This window comes from Amblyomma maculatum, chromosome 7, assembly GCF_055883805.1.
Source record: "Amblyomma maculatum isolate TAMU_Amacu chromosome 7, ASM5588380v1, whole genome shotgun sequence".
Taxonomy (NCBI): Eukaryota; Metazoa; Arthropoda; class Arachnida; order Ixodida; family Ixodidae; genus Amblyomma; species Amblyomma maculatum.
In genome coordinates, this window is record NC_139350.1 from 99,343,042 (window position 1) to 99,365,076 (window position 22,035).

At 45.3% G+C, this 22,035-nt stretch overlaps 1 pseudogene; it reads left to right on the forward strand.

Moving 5' to 3' along the window:
* The first annotated feature begins 13,452 nt into the window (after positions 1-13,452).
* LOC146184109 (uncharacterized) lies at positions 13,453-15,771 on the forward strand (annotated as a pseudogene).
* The last annotated feature ends 6,264 nt before the right edge of the window (positions 15,772-22,035 follow it).

A 22,035-nucleotide genomic window follows, 5' to 3' on the forward strand; every position in this document is an offset into this window, starting at 1 on the left:
TAAAGTTTATTTATTTATTTATTTATTTATTTATTTATTTATTTATTTATTTATTTATTTATTTATTTATTTATTTATTTATTTATTTATTTATACGTACTGTGATCTGGTACAGATCATACCAGGGTGGGAAAAACAAAAAGAAATACAAGCATAAAAACGCACTCAAATTCATAAAATTTGCTGGCACTTTTCAAACATTAGTAAAGAACTTTGTGTTACAGTCTCGCTATTAGGTTTATTCCATTCCGTAATTGTCCTCGGAAAGAAAGAATATTTAAAACAGTTATAGCTATCAAGAGTTTCAATACATTCAGTAGAAAGCTTCTAAGTGTAGCTTTCTCTGTAATAATAGGTGCATCTTGTACTGCCAGACATATGTCAATATAACCAGAAAGATAAATGAAATTTTGGCTACTTAAAAAAGGAAAGGGCTAGAACTGCTTTTATTATCCATTTAACCTATCTGACCATCTCCTCTGCATGTGAGTTGCCCATTGGTATGCTGGCAGTGTGTTTCCGGTTTTCCCTGGGGTATATCACTGCTGTTCTTGTCAAGATCCAGGCATGTTTAGTGAAACTTACCTAAGTAGCAGTGTAGTCGCCTAAATTTTCTTTTGTTTCCTGCCATTGTTGTTTGAAAGTTCAAACCAACAAATTCTTTCACTGGCAATCCTTGAGCGTCTCATAGCTTATGGTGAAGCAGTTTTCACCAATTCTTTCACCTTCCTACTCAGGTGCTCCTTTTCCTTCTGAATTTTGTTTATATTGCTATCTGCACCACTGGTTAAAAACTAGTTATCAATCCATGTATTTTGATATGTGGCTGTGTTGACTGCCTGCTAAAAGGAAATATTAATATTTGGCTATGGAGGAAACGAGATCAAGCCATCATATTTGTATTATTATATGTTATATGTTCTATGTGTTATTATATGATTATATGTTCAGTATTAGTGCAGATTGTTTGACATGCCAGGCAATGAGATGTTGCCTCCCTTCCTAGAGAAATATTAAAAGGGGAGTTACTACTCTTTATTGTCATTCTTGTTATGGAGTCCATATTGCTAAGGTCTGGTCAAATGTGTATGTGGAGGAAACTGCAGCCAGACTGGTGATGATGCCCCAGTTTGATTTCCAAGAAAGTTTGAATTCAAGAATTGGCTTACTAGTTAATCAATCACCCGAACAGTTGCCTCGAACAGGTGGTAGATTTGTGCTGGCACTTGTTATTGCTCACTCCAGCACAGCCCTTTTAGAATGAACCTTGTCTTGGAAAAGTTAAAAAATTTATACTGCATTCTATGTGTTCTTGTCAGTGCCATTCTTATTTCATTGCCCACTGCGAGAACTTAATCACCCATCACATGTACTTACCATGCAGAGTTGTGGCTTCTAATTAAGTAGCACGTGGTATCATTTATGCTATAATTGCAGTGAGCATATTCATTACCTATAGCACTGTGGCATGGCAGGTATTGTACAATCAGTGCATCCACATTTTTGGATTTTATTGACTACATGTAGCATCTATAGGCTCTGAGCATTGCAGTCTGTCGTGTAGGTGCTTCCCCAAACCATGAAGAGGTGACTCGAAGCTGTGAGAGTGATAGCAAAGTGGTAGAGCAATAAATCTTTGGTGACACTCAGTTATATCAGTAATAATGGCAGCAACATTGCACATTTTTGCTTCCTTCAACAGGTATATTTTCAGCCCACTTCAACTTAATTCTTCATGGGACCTAATGAAATTATGTGCATAAAATGACATCATAGCAAGTTGTGTAGCCTCTATAAGAGCCGGTATATTCTGTCATGAAATGAGGCTGCTTGCCTCCTAAATTTTAGACATGGTCCTGACGCTGAGCATTCCTTGCTAGCAGCTCACAATTCTTTCTTGGGGTAGTCATGTAGTTGCATTATACATGGGAGATTATAATGACTCTTTGGTGATACTAAATCAGAAAATCCAGTTGCAGCTTTGAGTCTTTATTGCCACTTCAACTACTAGGTCAAGCCAATGAGAACATTCAACCATCCTGATACTGAGGTCTCCAGATATTTTTACCGAACTTTCCAGTTGTATGATCACTCTCTTGTATCTTGTGATAAGTTGCATCAGCATGCACCACAGCAGTTTGTAAAAACAACCAGCACCATGGAAACTAGATTGGTGTACTAGGTTTTTGGCACTTAAGCAACTAAGGCTATCATGCGCCAAGAACAAGGTTGTTTGTCTTTTCTTTTCGGATGTGATTAATCCATTTTTAAATTGTTATAACTTGTTAAGAATTATTGCTTCTTTTAGGAACCCAAAAATGCGAGAAATTTCAACAATTGCATCTTCTCCCAAAAGCAGTCTTGGATGTAAAACTGTGCAAAATATTTGTCTTAATTTCTCTTGTTTAGTGCATGAGAGTAGAATGTGATTTGTTCTTAGTTCACCTCCACACCTTTCACACAAAGGTTTGTCTTCTTTTTAAGAATGAAGCCATGTGTTAGGGGCGTGTGCCCGATGCAAAGCTGACATAAAATGGCTTCAACAAAGTGTTTCGGATAGCTGCACGATGTCTATTCTTCAATGACTGCTTAGGCATAGTGTAATTTATTGTTTGTTTCATTGTTCCATGAAGCCTGCCATTTTTCTGTTTTTCCTTAACAAGTTTCATGACATCTCTATGTGGTATGTTTACTAGTTTTATTTCAAGGCTGCTGCAGCACTAGTATCAACTCTCTCGTTGCCGTGGTTTCCAACATGGCTTGGCACCCAGCAAAATTTTATCGACTGCCCCTTTGTTTCTGCATTCACTACATTGTGTATTATGTCTCCAATCAAAGGTTCTGTAGCATTTCTTTGATGCAGTGCTGTGATCACGCTCAAGGAATCTGTATAAATGATGCTTTTTCCAATCCTTTTCTTTAACTCTTCTTCTACAGCTATGAAAATCGCATGGCATTCAACTGTGAAAACCGATGAATGCTTGGGTAACTGTACTATTTTTTCCCATTTCTCTTGTATTACACCACATCCAGTGCAAAGTGCTGTCTTTGAACGATCTGTATAGAATGCTGTATAAATATTGCATTTTTCATTCTGTGCGGAGAACTCTTATACTATGTGTTCATGCGGTGTTTGTTTCTTATGAAAGTGGGTTAATATGACGTCTCACACAGAGGGGAAATGATACTAGGGTGGCAGTGGGTCTAGTTTGCAGGCAATATTTGGAAGTGTATTCAATATAATAAATTCCTGGCATGCCTGTTCAAAACGGAGGATTGCTGGTTTGATTGCTCGGGGTTTGTGGTTAAAGAGAGTTCTAGATGAGCAGTTTGTGACTATTGAGTAACATAAATGTTTCGGTAGGGATCTTATTTTCAGTACATATGTGCATGTCAGCATTGTTCTTTCTGCGAGAGGTGGCTCATTTGTTTCAATATAGAGGCTATTTATTGGAGATGTTCTATATGCATGAGTAGACAGGCGCAATCCCATGTTGTGTACTGGATCTAAGCGCTTCAGATACGAGGGTCTCACTGAATCGTGGACTATGCTTCCATAATCTAAGGAAGAGCATATTACGGATCGATACAAAAGGCATGTCCTGTTGGACCCCCAGTGTTTCCTTGAGAGTACTTTCAGTATGTTTGAAGACTGAGATGCTTTTTTTTAGGGTATTTATGTGGGGTAAAAAAGTGGGGTATGTGGGGTAATGCCCAGAGATATAAGTGCCTCTCAGAGCAGCATCGTAAACAGCAGTCTGGTCATCAGTGCCCACACTAGCACTATAGTCATCGATTCAGCAGCCAATCAAAGCCGAAGATGCTGCGGCTTGCAGTATTTTGTTTGCTGTCATATGTGCTTGCATGCCTGTTTAGGGCTAGACAGGCTGCTTGTATACAGTGTACAGTGCAAAGTTAGAATTCTCATGTGCTTGAAGTCATGGAACTATCAAGAACACAAAAATATTTTACCAGCTGTTTTAACAATCTGGTTTTGAATCTTTGAGCTTTGTCACTTTGGGATTGGGGAGAGGCAAATGTTTTGTTGCTTGCAGTGTTGATTGTGATGTCAGCTTTTCTCATGGCAACAAAGGTGATTGCCTAATGCTAACACAGTGCAGCTTAATGTGAATGAAGCTAATGCTGGCAGAGTAAACCCTTTAACTGAATTCTTGAGGGACCATGTGAAAAGTTCGAATTATTAATTAGCATGAAAATCAGCCAAGAACCTTTTGCATCTCAACATTTTACTTGAACTTTTGTGCATGATGGTTGTGCATTCTCTGTGCAGGACATTCAAAGGCACTTCAGATGCGGTACCTATCCCTTTTACGTGCACTGAACATGCACAAATGGAAGGGGCTTCCACATGTCACACAAGCACACATTATGGTATATGGTAGCATGGTTTGCTACAGCTCTAATGTTTTGCTTGTTTCTGGAAATTTTGTCTTGTTTGCACAAAACTAACTTTTCAAGCACAATGAGTAGCCTCTGCCTGGCCAGCAGTGCTCTGGAACACCAGTAGCTATGCCATCTGTGCAAGCTGGTTTTTTCACTTTTGTTTCTGAGGCTGACCTGCAGAGGGAGTTTTGTTAGATCTCCCTCTCACCGACCATTGTCTCTTTTTCCCTGCAGCAACTCCGATAGGTGTGGAAGATTTTATGAAACCTATTAGTGAGTTGGCAAGACTTGAGGGCAGAAAATATTTGTGGTACTCATGTCTGTAATGGCAAGAGAAGCTGCTGCAGCCCTGTTTTCTTTCATTCTTTTTCTCTTCTACACCTGTCTGAATAGTACCCTCCACATTTTCCAACTGTATCTTTTCTCAAGGTTTAGGAGTGCTCTAGCTACTTTGATAGCTTGGTGGTAAGGGTGTATGGGTACTGGGCCCAAGGGCACCAGTTCAAGCTGGGCCATTGTAGTTGAATTTTGGTACAAGTTAAACACAAGGCACCTTAAAGACCTGTCATACCAGCATGACATGACTGATTCGGTCTGCCAAAACCGTGTCTTCCTGATGTGCGCGTCTGCCTCACACTGCTCCAAAGGAAATAGTTGGTTAGAATTCGGTGTTGACACCACGTCACTTTCATGATAGCTGTCGGTCAATGGACGTCTAACTGCTCTGTCTCACTAGCGACACAGCATGCGAAACCTCCCACCAACTCTGCTCTCTTGTTCTCGCTCTCTTCTTGTGTCATTATACTGTTTCGTTTCTTAATCCTTTTGTTTCTGTTTCTGTCTTGCAAAATTTTCCTTTTCATAGCCCCTCCCTTTTTTACTTGTTGGCTTAATCTCATAGCAGCATAGGCAGGAACACTTTATCTTTAATTCTGTTTAACTACAGAAGATGCGCCTTGCCATTCCTGGTTATGGGCAGAGTCTAAATACTGCCCAATACTTGCCGCAGTTGTTGCTGGGTCAGATAAGCTGTGATTGAAAAATAAAAACAGTCAGCAGTAAATATGAGCTAGTAGATATAAAAACAAAGATAAAAAGCTCTTTGCCTAGGTCGGACTTGCAACCTCCTGCTTTAAAGCAATGTGCAGTAACTACTGCAGCACGAAAGCTAAGCCTAAACTTCTGCTTGATGCGTCGACATGTGGTTTCACCTGTTAGGTTGCCCCCTTATTTATTTTTTGAGGTGTGAAAATCTTGATTCAGTAGAAGCAATAAGAGTTTACCACTTAACTGTAGAATGTCCAGCTTGCTGACAGTGAACTGCTGATATTATGCCATGGAGTGCAGCAGCAGGTAAAACCTTCGGCAGCTTGCATAGGGCTGGCTATGAGACCTAACAGCTGCTGTTCATTCTGCGAAATCTGCTTTCTTCGCCCTCATAATTCTCAAAACAAATATAATTGCACAAAAATTTGTTTTTCAAGACACATAACATAGTATTGAGGTTGGCTAGCCAAGTAGCGATACATATTGTCACGGACAACAGGGCTAGACGTGGAAGGCGACGGGACGAAGCTGTACCAGCAGGCAAAGTTCGGCGCACAGCACGCGAGTCAACTTCAGTGTCCTCTTCTTCCAGGCGCAGCAAGAACATGGGGACACCAGGTGGCATTACTCCCCCTCTTAAAAAAAGAGAAATAAGGGACGGAGCGCGAGGTAAGGTGTCCTACGCGACAACGAAACAAGCGCATAGCGCACTACCGCCTGAAATAGGGCTTCATGCGGACGACGTGCACGACCTCGGAGCGTGGTTGCCGACGCGAAGGCTGCACAGTACCCACTGGAAGAACTTCGTATGTTACTTCCGTGACTCGGCGCAGAACTTCGTAAGGTCCGAAGTAACGAGAAATCAGTTTATCTCACAAACCGGGCCGACGCACCGGGGTCCACACCCAAACTTTCTCTCCGGGATGGTAGGCGACGTGTCGATGACGGAGGTTGTAGCGGCGTGCATCCGTGCCCTGCTGTTGCTGAATGTGAATGCGGGCAAGTTGACGCTCTTCCTCAGCGCGCTGAGCAAACTGCTCGGCGTCTGGCGTGAGTGGATGATCCTCTGTGCAGCTCGGAAGCATAGCATCTAACATCGTCTGAACGTCACGTTCATAGACAAGGCGAAATGGCGTAAAACGCGTTGTCTCTTGGGTGGCCGTGTTGTAGGCATATGTGATGTAGGGGAGAATTTCATCCCAGTTTTTGTGCTGCGAGTCTATGTACATTGCGATCATTTCGGCGATGGTTTTGTTGAGTCTCTCCGTGAGGCCATTCGTCTGCGGGTGATATGCAGTAGTTTTTCGGTGGCTGGTATGACTAAGCTCGAGCACGTCGTGCATGAGCTGTGCCGTAAACGCGGTGCCTCGATCGGTTACGAGTAGGGACAGTGCGCCATGACGCAACACAATTTGCTGCATAAAGAATTGAGCGATCTCAATTGATGTGCCCCGCTGCACTGCCTTGGTTTCCGCATAACGTGTAAGATAGTCGGTCGCGACTTTAATTCATTTGTTACCCATCGATGACAGCGGAAATGGGCCCAGTAGGTCGATGCCGACTTGGTCAAACGGCGTCCGAGGTGGAATAATAGGTTGGAGCAAACCCGCGGGTTTGAGAGGAGGTACCTTTCGACGCTGACACTCGCGGCAGCCTCTGACGTAGCGATGAATGGCGTCAGAAAGTTTAGGCCAATAATAGGCTTGACGAACTCGAGCGAGTGTGCGTGCAAAGCCCAAGTGTCCGGAGGTGGGCTCATCGTGGCAAGCAAAAAGGATATCGTCGCGAAGGTCGGCCGGCACGACAAGGAGGTACGCTCGATCAACAGTGCTGGAGTTTTTCTTGAATAAAAAGCCATTCCGAAGACAGAATGCAGACAGGTGCCTTCCAAACTGGCGGGGGACATCAGCAGCGCGACCCTCCAGATGGTCAATGACAGGTCGAAGGTCTGGGTCAGCTTGCTGTCAGGTCATTATGTCTGAGGCATTCAGTAGTCCAAGAAAACCTCTGTCATCCTTGGCGTTATCGACAAATCCGACAGGTGCCCGCGAGAGCGCGTCAGCATCTTCGTGCTTCTGACCAGATTTGTACACAATGGTGTAATCAAATTCTTGAAGGCGAAGGCTCCATCGTGCTAGGCGCCCCGATGGATCACGGAGATTGGCCAGCCAGCACAAAGAATGGTGGTCAGTAACGACTTTAAACGCGCGGCCATAGAGGTAAGGCCTAAATTTCATAGTTGCCCACACAACTGCGAGGCATTCCTTTTCCGCAGTGGAATAATTTGTTTCAGCGCGGGAGAGCGTGCGGCTGGCATACGCAATGACCCTTTCCATGCCAGCTTGGTGTTGAACGAGTACAGCGCCAAGGCCGATGTTGCTGGCGTCAGTGTGGATTTCGGTGGCAGCGTCTTCATCAAAGTGCGCAAGAACAGGGGTAGTTTGCAGTCGTCTGCGTAGCTTCGCAAAAGCATCCTGTTGCTCGGCGTCCCACACGAACTGTGTATCATCCCGCGTGAGGCGGATGAGGGGTGCGGCTATCTTGGAAAAATCGGCGATGAAGCGACGGTAGTACGCACACAAACCCAGGAAACGTTTTAAACTCCTCTTCGTGGTAGGAACGGGAAATTTTGCGACAGCGGCAGTTTTGTCGGGGTCTGGCCTAACGCCTGCGGCACTCACAAGATGACCAGAAACTTCAACTCTTTGTAGCCAAAGTGGCACTTTTCGGGCTTGAGCGTCGTCAGCTGACCGGAGGGCATCTAATACTGCTCGAAGGCGTTCGAGGTGTTCTCCAAAGGTTTCAGAGAACACGACAACGTCGTCGATATAAACTAAACAGATTTGCCATTTGAGGCCGGCGAGAACGGTGTCCATCATGCGCTGAAAAGTAGCCGGCGCTGAACATAGGCCGAATGGCAGCACTTTAAACTCGTACAGTTCATCTGGGGTAACAAAAGCTGTTTTTTCGCGGTCCCGCTCATCAACCTCAATCTGCCAGTACCCGCTCTTCAAGTCAATGGAGGAGAAGTACTGGGCGCGACGAAGCTTGTCGAGCGAATCGTCGATACGGGGCAGCGGGTAGACGTCTTTTTTTTGTGATGTCGTTCAACTTTCGATAGTCAACACAGAAGCGAAGGGTGCCATCCTTTTTTTTCACAAGCACGACAGGGGACGACCACGGACTGTTGGAGGGCTGGATGACACCATCACGAAGCATCTCCTGAACCTGTGTGTGAATCGCTTCACATTCCGTCGTTGAGATGCGGTACGGCTGCTGACTTATAGGGCGGGCATCGTCGGGAGTAGTTATACGGTGCTTCACAAGAGGCTTCAGAATAACTGCCTGGGGGGCGAGTTGGTGCATGATGGTGCGCATGTGGTGTCCCATTCTTGTCTCTGTCTGTTTCCGTGTTGCGCCGCCGTTCAATTCCATCACAAGAGGCGTCTGCCGAATTTTCGATGATGTCACGAAACAAGCACTGTATTTTAGAAGGAGAGAACGTAGGTCGTGCTGCTGTGTTTTCGAGAGATCTGTACTAATATCCAGACGATCAAGGGATGGGTGCACATTTTCAACTTCTCCGAACGTAAAACATTCAGAAACGTCCGCTAAGGCGTCGGCGAATGCGATTGCGGTAGCGCGGAAAAGATGGCGGGGCTCGTTCGTGAAGTTAGTCACCAGGAGCTCAGATCGGCCGTTACGGAGATGGATGAGACTCCGCGCCGAGGTGATGCCGTGGGTGAGCAAAAGGGACTGGTTGCCCTCAGCGACCGCCGTTCCGTCGCGCAGTTCATCGCAATTAACGGTCACAAAAACACTGGTACGTGGCGGAATAGAAACGCTCTCGGCGGAAATTCGAAGAGGGGCGTGGCTTTGGCGGTCTGCGGTGTCAGTATCATCCGCTTTCTCGGTCGAAAAGGTCACGGTACGCTTCCGGAGATCGATAATGGCCCCATACTCCCGAAGAAAATCGACACCAAGGATACAGTCGCGGGAGCAGTCAGGTATTACAAGGCAGCTTACAACAAACGTGGAGTTGCGAATTTGGACTCTCGCCGTGCACTGACCGCTCGGAGTTACCACATGTCCGCCAGCGGTTCGAATCTGCGTGCCAGACCATGGCGTCATCACTTTTTTTTAGAAGCGCCGCTAGCTTCCCGCTTAAAATCGAAAAATCAGCACCAGTGTCTACCAATGCGCTAACCTTATAGCCGTCGAGGACCACGGGTATATCCAGCGAGAGTCTATCTTCACGTGTACGAACTGTCGTCGGGGCCGTCAAGTCGCGGTCGCTCACAGGTGGCGTTGTCGGGGGGTCTTCGTCGCGTCGATTTGAAGCGGCCTCGCCCCCTGAGGTCGCTGTCTTTAGTTTTCCCGGCTCGGACTAGACGGCCGTCGCTGCGCCATCCAGGAGGAGCTGGGCTGCGAGGATAGTCGGTGTGGAGACGGAGATCGTGAGTGTCGTCTAGAAGTTGGCGCCATGCGCTGCTGGGCTACGTAGTCCTCGATATCCCGGGGTCGTTGGCCTAAAGGAGGGCTACGCATGTCGATGGGGAAACCCTTCAGTCCCAGTTGTCGATATGGGCACTGTCGATACAGGTGGCCAGGTTCTCCGCAGTGGAAGCACAGGCGCTGCCGATTTGGGGTACGCCACAGGTCTGCCTTTCGGTGGGGTGGTCGGCGGTTGCCGATGTACGGCTCGGGGTGGGCTGAATACAGCGAGCCTTGGTCGGGTGGCGGTCATCATCATCATCAGCCTGATTATACCCACTGCAGGGCGAAGGCCTCTCCCATATTTCTCCACTTAACCCGGTTCTGTGCTAGCTGCATCCACTTGACCCCTGCGAACTTATTAATCTCATCCGCCCACCTAACTTTCTGCCTCCCCCTGCTACGCTTTCCTTCCCTTGGAATCCAGTTTGTTACCCTAAGCGACCATCGGTTATCCTCTCTTCGCACTACATGTCCTGCCCATGTCCATTTCTTCTTCTTAATTTCCACTAGAATGTCGGTAACTTGAGTTATTTCTCTGACCCACTCTGCACGCTTTCTATCTCTTAATGTTACCCCTACCATTTTTCGTTCCATAGCCCTCTGGGTTGTCCTCAACTTAAGTAGAACTCTCTTGGTTAGCCTCCACGTTTCAGCCCCATAGGTGAGTACAGGCAAGATGCAACTGTTGTATACTTTCCTCTTGAGCGATACCGGTAAGCTGCTAGTCATAATCTGCGAGTGCTTGCCAAATGCGCTCCATCCCAATCTTATTCTTCTTGATATTTCCTTTTCATGGTCCGGTAATTCCGGGTGGCGGTAATTGTGTGGAATCAGTTGAGGGACGTCGCAAGATGTCCGCATAGGTTGGCCGACAGGACTTGGTGGAAAAGGATGGCGGGTTAGCAGATGGTACCGAAGGTCGAAACGCCTGTTGGAGCTCTTCTCGGACAATACTAGCGATAGAGCCGGCCGTCGGCTGGGGTGCATCGAAGAGCGTCTGGAGCTCTTCACGCAAAATGGAGCGGATGATGTCGCGAAGAAGGTCCGGACTAGCCCCGAAGACCGAATGCGGCTCCGTGAGCGAAGCGGCGAGTACCGGCCTGTCGTAGGTCGTAGACCGCTGCTGGAGCATCCTTTCCATGGTGACTGCCTCCGAAAGAAACTCGGCAACAGTGCTTGGCGGATTGCGCACGAGCCCAGCGAACAGTTGTTTCTTAACGCCGTGCATGAGATGGCGTACCTTTTTCTCTTCGGGCATGGCCGGGTCAGATCGTCGGAACAGCCTAGTCATGTCCTCCACGTACATGGTTGTGGTCTCGTTCGGCATCTGTATGCGAGAGCGTAAAGCCCTTTCCGCTCGTTCTCGGCGATCCGGGCTGGTGTAGGTGTCCAGGATGCAGCGGCAGAACTCGCGCCACGATGTTAGGGCGCCTTTGCGATTCTCGTACCAAATACGAGCGCCATCTTCCAGGCTAAAGAAGACGTTCCTGAGCTTTGCGGCGTCGTCCCACTGATTAAATGCGGCGACGCGTTCAAACTGGGTGAGCCAGTCTTCGACGTCTTCCGTCTGACAGCCGTGGAAAGCCTTAGGCAATCGTGGGTTCTGGAAAGTGTAATACGTTGGAGTTTGCATCACAGGTCGAGGGGCGGCTGCGGTGGCGAATTCCAACGGCCCGTGCTCAGGTGGTAGGCCTAGGTTCCTCCGGCTAGCGCGGTGAACAGGCGTGTCAATTGGCACAGGACCTGAATCCTGGGTATGCGGAGGAGTGCGGGACATATACTGGGATCGATACCCTGCGCCGACACCAAAATATGTCACGGACAACAGGGCTAGACGTGGAAGACGACGGGACGAAGCTGTACCAGCAGGCAAAGTTCGGCGCACAGCACGCGAGTCAACTTCAGTGTCCTCTTCCTCCAGGCGCAGCAAGAACATGGGGACACCAGGTGGCAATATAATTCCATACCAACTAGATGTTAAACATACTCCGATCAAAGTGGAGAAGGATTGGCAGATCTAGGCTGGCTCCAGAAAAATATCACTTCTTCGTCATTAGCACCTTTTGTACAATTCTATGCACTTCAGAAATGCAAAACTGGTAGCTCGCATTGGTCGCCGCTTCGCCGCGAAATGAAAATGTAGCTATGGTTTACCCGCACTACTAGAAAATGCTGCTGTTGACATCCCACACATATTCCTCAGACCTAGGTAGTTTGGCTGTTTGTGCTCATGGGCAGGTCAGGAATTATCATTTGTTATACTTTATATATAGTAGAGCTGAAATGTATACTCCGTTGATGCTCGCCGACCAGTCTCACAGACTCGCAGTGATGGCCAATTGCGCCAAACTGCGCCAATATAAAAATGCTGCTACATGTTGCGCCAAACAGGCATTTTCGTTGGTAACTGCGCCGCACCTGCGCCGAAGCGGCGCTGCAGAAACGTAGGCGAAAAACATCAAGCGTGTGACGAGCCAGTTGGTCCCAGAGAAGCCGAAAACATGTCTAATATCATCATTATTGAAAATATAGTGAAGCCTTTGTAGCGTTGTAGCCTTGGCCGCAGCCGGGTCAAGCCGCTCCCGCCGAGGTGTGAGGTGACAAGGCGCACGTGGACAAACTTCGGCCCGCCACAAACTTCTCGTCACGTTCTTTGTGGGCTGCCCTTCGCGCCTTCGGTTCTTTACCCATGGCGCTTTCAAAGATATCAGGTAAGGTTCGACAATCTTTCAGGATGATTTATGTACAGTTTCGTAAGAGCGACACCGCGTTTAAACGTTCTTGACGCAAATGAGTTAACAATGTGACTGAAATGTTTGCAAACTAGCGTCATCTTTTCCCGAGTGCGTGTCTCGCTAACTTGACTCATTCACGGCATCGGTGTTTATTATTATCCGTCTGGAGTCCACTGTGCGCGCGGAAGCGTCCACGGCCGCGACGTCGTAGTCGCGCAACGTCGAAGCCTCGGTACTTCGCTGCTGGTTGTCGATCACATACGGTGGCAACGCGGTGTTGGCAGCAGGGTTAGCATAACGAGCACCCTTTCTGACCCGACTCGTTTTCGATTTCCGACCGAAATAACGTGTCTTTTTCACACCAGCGGGCACGGCGAACCGCACGGCGATATGTTAGGGTTAGCACGCTTCTGCAACTGCAAAGCCCAAGAAAAAGGTGGCAAGCGCGCGCCTCTATTTAAAGCCGATCGAAAACAACCGTTTTGGTCACTTGGTTTATATCCCAATAGAATCGCACGTTGCATGTAATTTCTGTCTAATTTTTTCATGTTGGCGTGTTGCTCGCGATCGGAAAAGAAAGCGCGTGCTTTCAAACGAGACCAAATTGGCGCTGGCGGATCGCGTAGTTAAGTAGCAGGTTGGCGAAAATAGTGACTTAAGACATCAGTTTAAAGGTTTTGTCGCGTATTTGATTTGACGTGAAATGAGCCTATATGTGTATTTCGCAAGTCGAGCCAGCAGTTGCCTGTAATCTAATTTTTTTGTTTCGTATTTTATTTCAGGGCGAAAAAGCAAGTTTAATGCTCGGGTGTTAAATGAAGAGGATGTCAACGGCGACTCTATCGCTGTGTGGTGCAGACCAGGACCGAAAGAGGAGGAGGCCACTTGCATTATCTGTAACAAGGTTATAAACTGCACACAGCATGGTGTAAACGCTGTGAAGCGGCACGCTTCTAATAAGCTCCATGTTGAAGCTTGCAAGCAACACAGGAATGAACTGGGAGTATTGAAGAAGCCTGCTGCTGCATAAGCTCTGTTGACATCATGCCTTCTTGCAAGACCGGATATATCTGAAGCAGATCGTGTCACATTAGCAGAGACTTACTTTGTTCTTGGTGTGGCTGTTTCTGGAATACCGTATTCGTGGGGAGACACTGCAACATCACTCTTCCCTCTGATTTTTCTAGATTCCAAGGTTGCGAAAGAATTTCAATGTGGAAGAAAAGTCTCGTACATAGTATCTGACGGCCTTGGGCCATATTTTAAAAGAGCAGTTGTTGATGAACTTAACAAGGCAGGTGTGTACTACACCATCCAAATAGACGAGACTCCTCTTCCAGAACAACGGTGCCAACAGCTTGACATTGTAGTTAGGTACTTTTCTGAAGTTTGCAAGCAGGTTGTGGTGGAGCACTTCTGTTCATTTCACTTAGGGCGTGCAACCTCAGATGTTTTACTTGCACATGTGAAGGAAGCCATCCAAGACCTTCCTCAAAGGAATGTGTTGAGCTTCTACAGTGATGGCCCTAACGTTATGAAGAGTCTGAAAAGAAAGCTTAAGTAAGATGTAAATCCTGCACTGCTGAACATAGGAGAGTGTAGCTTGCACAAAGTTCGCAACGGTTTTGCAAAAGGAATTGAAGCTTTTGGCAACGATGTGGAATCGACTTTGTTAGATGTGTACTACTACATAAAAAATTCTGCTGTCCAAAGCGCTGTGCTCAAAACACACCAAAAGTGTCTTGGTCTGCCAGAAAGCGTCTTTCTTCGACATGTAAATTCACGTTGGCTCACCCTAGGCCCTGCCCTTGAGCGCTTTATTGTGCAGCACCCAGCACTTAAGTCCATGCTATTAGATGTGCAGCAAACGGCTCACTCTTCTGGCACGATGTACAAGCGCCTCCGACAAAGTCTCAGCAGGAAAGACCTCTTCCCAAAGGCAGTTTTTCTGAGGAATGTCGCAGATCTTTTTGTTGGATTCTTGAAACTTTTCCAGCGCTCTGAACCTCTACTCCACATTCTGTACGAAGAAATGGTGCAGCTGACCAAGAAAGTTCTGAGCCGTTTCGTGCGGAGTGATGTGTACCGTGACCTGACAGGGGAAGAGCTGAAATCTCTTGACGTTGAGTGTCCAGGAAACTGGAAGGAAGTTGTTGAGATTGGTGTGGACACAAAGGGCTCCATCACTGACTGGTCAGCAGAAGAAAAAAAATTATTTAGGCTGGGGGCTCGCAGTTTCTATATTAAGTCTGCGGGTTACCTACTTTCAAGTTTGCCCTTTGACAATGGCATTCTAAAAGATCTTAGATGTCTTGACCTAAGCAGCATACAAAAAGAAAGTTCAGCTGTGGCATTTCGAAACTTGGCCCAGCAAGTTCCTGAGGCGATTGCACCCAAATAAGTCTCAGCTCTGATGGATGAATTTGCATTGATTTCATCTGAAGCACTGTACATTGATCGAAGTGAACGACTTGACAGCACATGGCAAAGTGTCTTTAGCCTACAAAACAAAAATGGCGGCATTAAATACCCTTTGGTAGGAAAAATTGTAAAAGCCCTGCTTTCCCTTTCACATGGTAATGCCGATGTAGAGAGGGGTTTCAGCGAAAATCGCCGGATCCTACAGGAGCGCAGCAAGCTGTCCATTGAAAGCATCAATGGATTGCGTGCTATACAGTCATTTGCTAAAGGGTATGACAAGAACATCTCTGCAATTCCAGTAAAACGTGACAGGCTCAGTGCTGTGAAACAGTTCTATAAACGCTACCAAGAAAGACTGACCGCTGAGTGTGAGCCAGCTGTCAAAAAAAGCAAACTTGACCATGGCCGCAATTCAACAGAAGGATGTCCAAAGCAAGATCTGCAAATGGAGATTCAGTCAGCAAAAAGGATGCTTTGCAATGCAGAAGCATTGATTGCAAAAGGAATGAAGGCAAAAGCTTTTCATGACATTGAAAGTGGCCAAGAACTACTCAAGAAAGACAGAAAAGGCTTGCGGATGCTCTGTGCAAGCTTGAAGCTTCAAAAGAAAAAGTGCGGGTTCGTAGAGCTTAATCGGCGGACTAATGTGAAATCATGTGTTGAGTGACGGACTACTTCGATCTTGAATTGATTGTGAACTTCTACTTCTTGTGTGACAAGTGTGATATGCTACCATGATTACTTCTAGTCCACATTGTGATGCTCACCTTCATTGGCTTTCATCATATTTCTGCCACAAGAACTGGTGCTTTAAATATTTAACTATTTTACCACCATTCTATAACCAGCCACACTCATAATAGTTTGTTTGATATTCATGTTGATTGTTGTATGTGTGAAATGTCACGTGCAGCATTTTCATAATAAATTACTGTAATTATCAGTGCTTTTGCTTAAGTATGCTTTTCAGTTTTAAGTCGGGAGGCATTGTGGCCTAATTTCTTTGCCATCCGCTCGAAAAACAATGGTTGCTCCAAACTGGCATTTTTTTTCTGCTCCAAAAACACTAATGGCTGCTCCAAAATGGCATTTTTACTGCTCCGAAAACACTAATCGCTGCTCCAAACTGGAATTTTTACTGCTCCAAAATCTGCTCCAAAAAAGTAAAATTCTGCTTCCGTCACTGGACTCGCCCACCGACAGTCGGCAGACTGGTTTTCTTGCTATCCTCGACCTTAAAACCTGTCACACTGGCAGGTTCAATTGTGTTGGTGTCGTTGTTGGCCTAGCGCAACAGCCTGTTCTGCTACAAACATGGTCTGCTGAGGAGTTGGCAGACCATCGCTGTCTTCATCGTGTCTGCATCAGTGTCATGCCGTGCTAGTGTGACAAGCCTTAAGGGCTATGCTATATTCGTCTATGCATTCCTAGATAATTATACCCAGCCCTAAGCAAAGCATCCTTCATATCCTTCGAAATACCCTGTCTTACGATATCATGCAACCACATTACAGGACAAAGGAATGCACGGCATTAGAGCATTGTGGTAAGCTCTAAGTGGTCTGAGTGAATCGCACCATATGCAATATATTCAGCTGTAAATGCGTTGCATTTTTGGGAACAGGCACAAGTTAAGAGCATCTCGGCAAAAGTCTGTCACATCAAGTGTTGTCCAACACAACTATGGAACGAAGAGGCAGGGGCATCCTTATGGAGCCCCTCAGGATATGGCATAAACCAGTTCTTATGCCATACATAGTCAAGCCATCGTTCACTTCCTTCAATATGCCACTCTCTTTAGAGTTATGCAAGCAGGTCTAAGAGGACTAAAAAAATCATGAGGTTTAGTTGACAACATTGGGTGGAGGGCCTCCTTTGACTCTCATTCGCCGCTTTATCCTCACACCTTAGATATGTAGCTACAGATGGAGAGGTGCTTGGACAATTCTCTGTCCCCCTTAACACTTTTCCACAGGCTTCACATTAAACATTGTGGATTTGCTGCTCCATTCTGCTCCATACCAGCTGCCATAGTGTTTAACTATCTCATTTAGGGGAATGCAGAACAATAGCAATCCACTGGTGACGGAGGTGTAATGCTTCTTGCAGTAGGCTGAACACAGTAGAGATGTATTCAAAAAACACTGCGTAAAGAGTTTTAAGTGTTTACACGTGATATAACAGCTTATTGAGTATTCAAGAGATCAAATTTTGCAATTATCGGCCTATCCTTTTCTCGTCGTAGCGACTCGGTCTGTGGTTGTCATCAATTTATTAGGGTTAATGGTTATGTCAAAGTATTTTTACAAACCATGATATTCCCCTCAGATTCGCTCCATGTTCTCCAACGGGTATCTTTTAGGTTCAAGACAAAGCAAGAAAAGTGGGTTGTACCCTCATCCCCGTCAATTTTAGGAGATATTAGAGTACTTAGTTTCCAATTTTCCTTCACAACAGCACTTATGCCCACAACTAGCAAGTGTAGTGGGCTAGCTGTATCCTCATCCCTGTCTAATCTAGGAGATATAATAGTACTTTGTTTCGAGTTGCCTTTCACAACAGCACTTATGCCCACAACTTTAGCTTTTATAGTAACATAAGAGCAATGCTCTTCATTTTTAATGCGATAGCATTAAATTTCCTCTTCACGGAAAATCTGGTGTAGGAGGCTGTTCGCCGGCGTTGGATTTGCGAGAGAAAAATCACGAGCGTGGCGCCTGAAGGCGGTAGCCAACAGCTGACATGTCCCAGCAATAAATGGACGAACTCGGACCTCTCCTTTCTAATAGGAAGGTGATATCAGAATCAGCCTACCTGGACCCCTGCATTAACGTTACCTCTAGTGTATGTACACATATTCGTGCGGCTTGGTTAAAGCGGGACTGTGTATGTGAATTGGCGACCTGCGCTTTCGCGTTATACTCTTAAAGGCGAACCCCAAGAGTTCCGATAATTTTATAGAATGTTTTCTTTATTCAGTCAAAACTCTTTTTAGCCAGTTTTCTATATACAGTTTTCATTTAATAAATGCGATAGAACAGTTTACCTAAATCATATCCCATATAAGGCAGTTAATATACCACAAAGTGGCTTGTGGCATGAACGTAGAATCCACATACAGTCTGAGCTTTTCCTCGATATCGAGACATGTGATCAAAAGACGAAAAACGCGAGAAAGGTCGTATATACAAGGGCTTAACCATAACACACATTTGCAGAAGCTAGTTAACCACCGCAGCGAGCCAGTGCGGGATCTTAAAGCTCGTTGTTGAGCTGCATAACAAGAAATCGTCAGTTAGCGTCATTCACACCCAAGCCTCCAAAACCCATAGAAAGAAGGGCCACGTGCTTTCATTCCCATCATCTTCTGAGCGACCATACTTCAAATTTTGCTCCTGGAAATGGCAAAAATGCCAATTATAAGGAGTACAGCCGGAAGCTATTATCCACACGATATTTGGGCTCTCTCCACTCCCATGATTCACAACGCATCACTGCGCCAGCATTCCTGATCATGACACCTGTGACCAAATATTCAAGATCCCAGTATGCCGAGAGTTGCAGAGTTCAATCCTTCTTCGGTGATATCAGTTATTTGTATTGACAAAATTCATTACAGCAAAGTTAATTTCAGAGTATTGTTTTCCCCTTCCCTACTGTTTCATTCACCACAACACTGGTATTTTATGACAGCCACCGCTGAAAGCACAATACTTCCTGGAGCACAGCATCCAGGAAACTTACTCAGCTGAAAATTCCTTCCATATCGTGTTTGTTCAATCCAGGATAAACTAAAAACAATGTTAGAGCAGACATGGTCAAACTACTTTAAGCAAAGCCCGTTGAGTGTGTTGAGAGAGCTAGGGTGCAGACACCGAGTTGTTCGCACAAAAGGCTCTCCAGCAGAGTATCTCAATGCTACCAGCAAGTGCAAGCAGCAGTCACTGCTGGTTGTTGTTTTAGTAAGTATTTAGTGATTTATGTTTATCCGATGCAGCATATCTTCAAGGTATACTGCACACTTGTATACTTGATATGGAAGTAAACAAATCTTAAAGTTTCCTAAAACTTTCGAAAGCTGGAACATAATAAATGTTTGCACGTAAATTTCATTTAAACCACAAGTGACGGGAGGTAGTAAGCCTGGAAAAATGCACTCTGCATGCGACATATATTTTCCGAGCAGTGTTCAACTGTAAAAACTAATAAAGTTTTATTGCTCTTTGAAAACGAGCAGGCACTTACCATCGAACCTCTACACCAATGACATGCATCCAAACAGGAGAAGGCAGCTGCTCTCACGGCTGATGTCACCAGGCTTGCTGCAGAAGTTGCCAATTTTGAGCAGCTTCTTCAAAGAAGCCGGTAGACAAGCTGCGCTGCACCATTACCATGACAGAGGAAAAAGAAGAGACAGCTAAAAAGCTGCAGTCCACCGAAGAGAAGAATGAATCGCTGAAGTCTCTCCTGAACCAAAAGAGTGAGCTCAGTGAGCATCTCCGTTGTGAATTTGAGGATGTCTGCCAGCATCTTGAGCAGTTGAAAGCGGAGTAAAGGGAGCTGCAGATTAATTACAGAACATTTTTGTAGATGTTAGTGCAGGGTGGCTAAAAATTTCATTTTGGTCAACTTTCAGGAGCTGTTTTTAAATAGTGTTAACTATATTCCAGCGTATCTAGTTATATTTTTAAGGCCTGAAATGTAGAAATTAAATCTAAGGGTGTTTCTCTGTGCCAATTTCATTGACCCAAAGGAAGGAAAGCACAGCAGGGGGCAGTAGAAAGTCAGACAGGCAGATAAGATGCAGAGGACAAGTGCCTGCAGCTAGCACAGGCCTGGAATAACTGAAGGAATATGGGAGAGGCCTTCACCCTGCAGGGTGTATAATCTGGCTGATGATGAGGATTTGACATCAGTATAAATATCATAAAGTAGGGAGCAATATATATCCATATTTCGTTGTAATTCACTGTACACAATGCAAAAAAGTGTTCTGTGTAAATTTTTGAACCTTTTAAAAAATATAGCTCCTTGAGCTACATTAGTAGAGGAACTACAATCCTTTTGCAAATTTTATCTGGTACACAGCCAAAAATGGTGTCAAAAATCGCATTCCTGTATTTTTCTTTCTCTTCCTCCTCACTGACAACAATGACATTTCACCCACTATAGAGCCAGAGAGATCTCACGACCATCGAGCATCTTCTCTCTGTCCTCTGTTGCCACCACATAAAAATATAGTAAGTTGTCTTGCTCATACATAATAAGTGATCGTGCATGAGTAATTCTTAGAGTACATCAATTGCATCACCAGCATTATTCAACGGTTAAAAATTGTTCGCTGCTGAAATGAATATTTATAAGCACCCGCATTTCAAGACGGCAGTAATTGGAATGAGAAGTTGGGAAATTTCGTATTTTGAAAGTAAACTACAATATTTGCCAGACACGTTAGTCAACATGGCTGCCAAGACGCCATTGGCCCAGCCTCTGGAAACCTCGGAGGATTACGAGACCTCACTGCAGTCAGTCGATCACAGAAGCTTGTCGTCAGCCGGGCCGCATACATAATGAATCTACATGACATGAACGTTGAGATAGTGAGTGGGGTCGTGCAGAGACCTATGAGGCCTGAGTGCCTCAAATTCTTCCGTAAAATGTTTTTCCTCGTCCTTTTCCTCACTCACAGCAAGCACAAAACACGGACTTCACCCACATTACTTCATGAGGCCCCAGTACACAGTAAGTTGTCTTGCTCATACGTGTAATTTGTGCACGCATTTAGCACTTCTCATGTACTTTTCAACATATTGCAAAGAGTATACGTGTTTTCACTATGCAAGAAAAAGGGCGACCACAAGCCAGCATAGTGCTGCATTGCACAAGAGTGTGCAGCACTTTTTACTTGCTGGCTTGATCTTATAATAGCATAGGCAGGGACGCATTATTTTTAATTCTGTTTAACTCCAGAAGATGCACCTTGCCAGTCATAGTTATGGGCAGAGTCTAAATACTGCCCAATTATTGCCGCAGTGGTTGCTCGGTCAGACAAGCTGTAATTGAAAAATAAAAGCAGTCTGCAGTAAATATGAGCCAGTAGATATAAAAAAAGATAAAAAAAACTTTTCATGGGTCAAACTTGCAACCTCCAGCTTTAAAGCAATTTGCGGTAACCACTGCAGCATGAAAGCTAAGGCTAAACTTCTGCTTGATGCGTCGACATATGGTTTCACCTGTTAGGTTGCCTTTTTTTTTTTGAGGTGTGAATATCTTGATTCAGTACGGGCGGTAAGAGTTTACCGCTAAACTGTAGAATGTCCAGCTTGCTGAATGTGAATTTTAAATCATGCCATGGAGTGCAGTAGCAGGTAAAACCTTCGGCGGCTTGCACAGGGCTGGCTATGGGACTGAACGGCTGCTGTTCATTCTGCAAAACCTGCTTTCATTGCCCACATAATTCTCAAAACGCATTATATAATAGCACTAAAATTTTTTCGTGACTCGTAACATAGCATTGAGGTTGGCTAGCAAAGAAGCAATGCATATTCCGCAGCAACTAGATGTTAAACATACTCCGATCAAAGTGGAGAAGGATCGGCAGATTTAGGCTCATTCCAGAAAAATATTCGTTTTTTCATCATTAGCACCTTTTGCACAATTCTCTGCACTTTAGAAATGCAAAATTGGTTGCTCGCATTGGTCGCAGCTTCGTGGCAAGATGCAAATGTAGCTACGGTTTATCCACCCCTGTTTGAAAATGCTATCGTTGACATCTCACACATATTCGGCAGTCCTAGGTATTTTGGCTGTTCGCGCTCACGTGCAGGTCAGGAATTATGCATTAGTTATACTTTTTATATTTATTAGTATACTCCGTCGATGTGGACTGCGGAGTCTGCATCTATATCGAGAATTTTATTACTCGGCGACC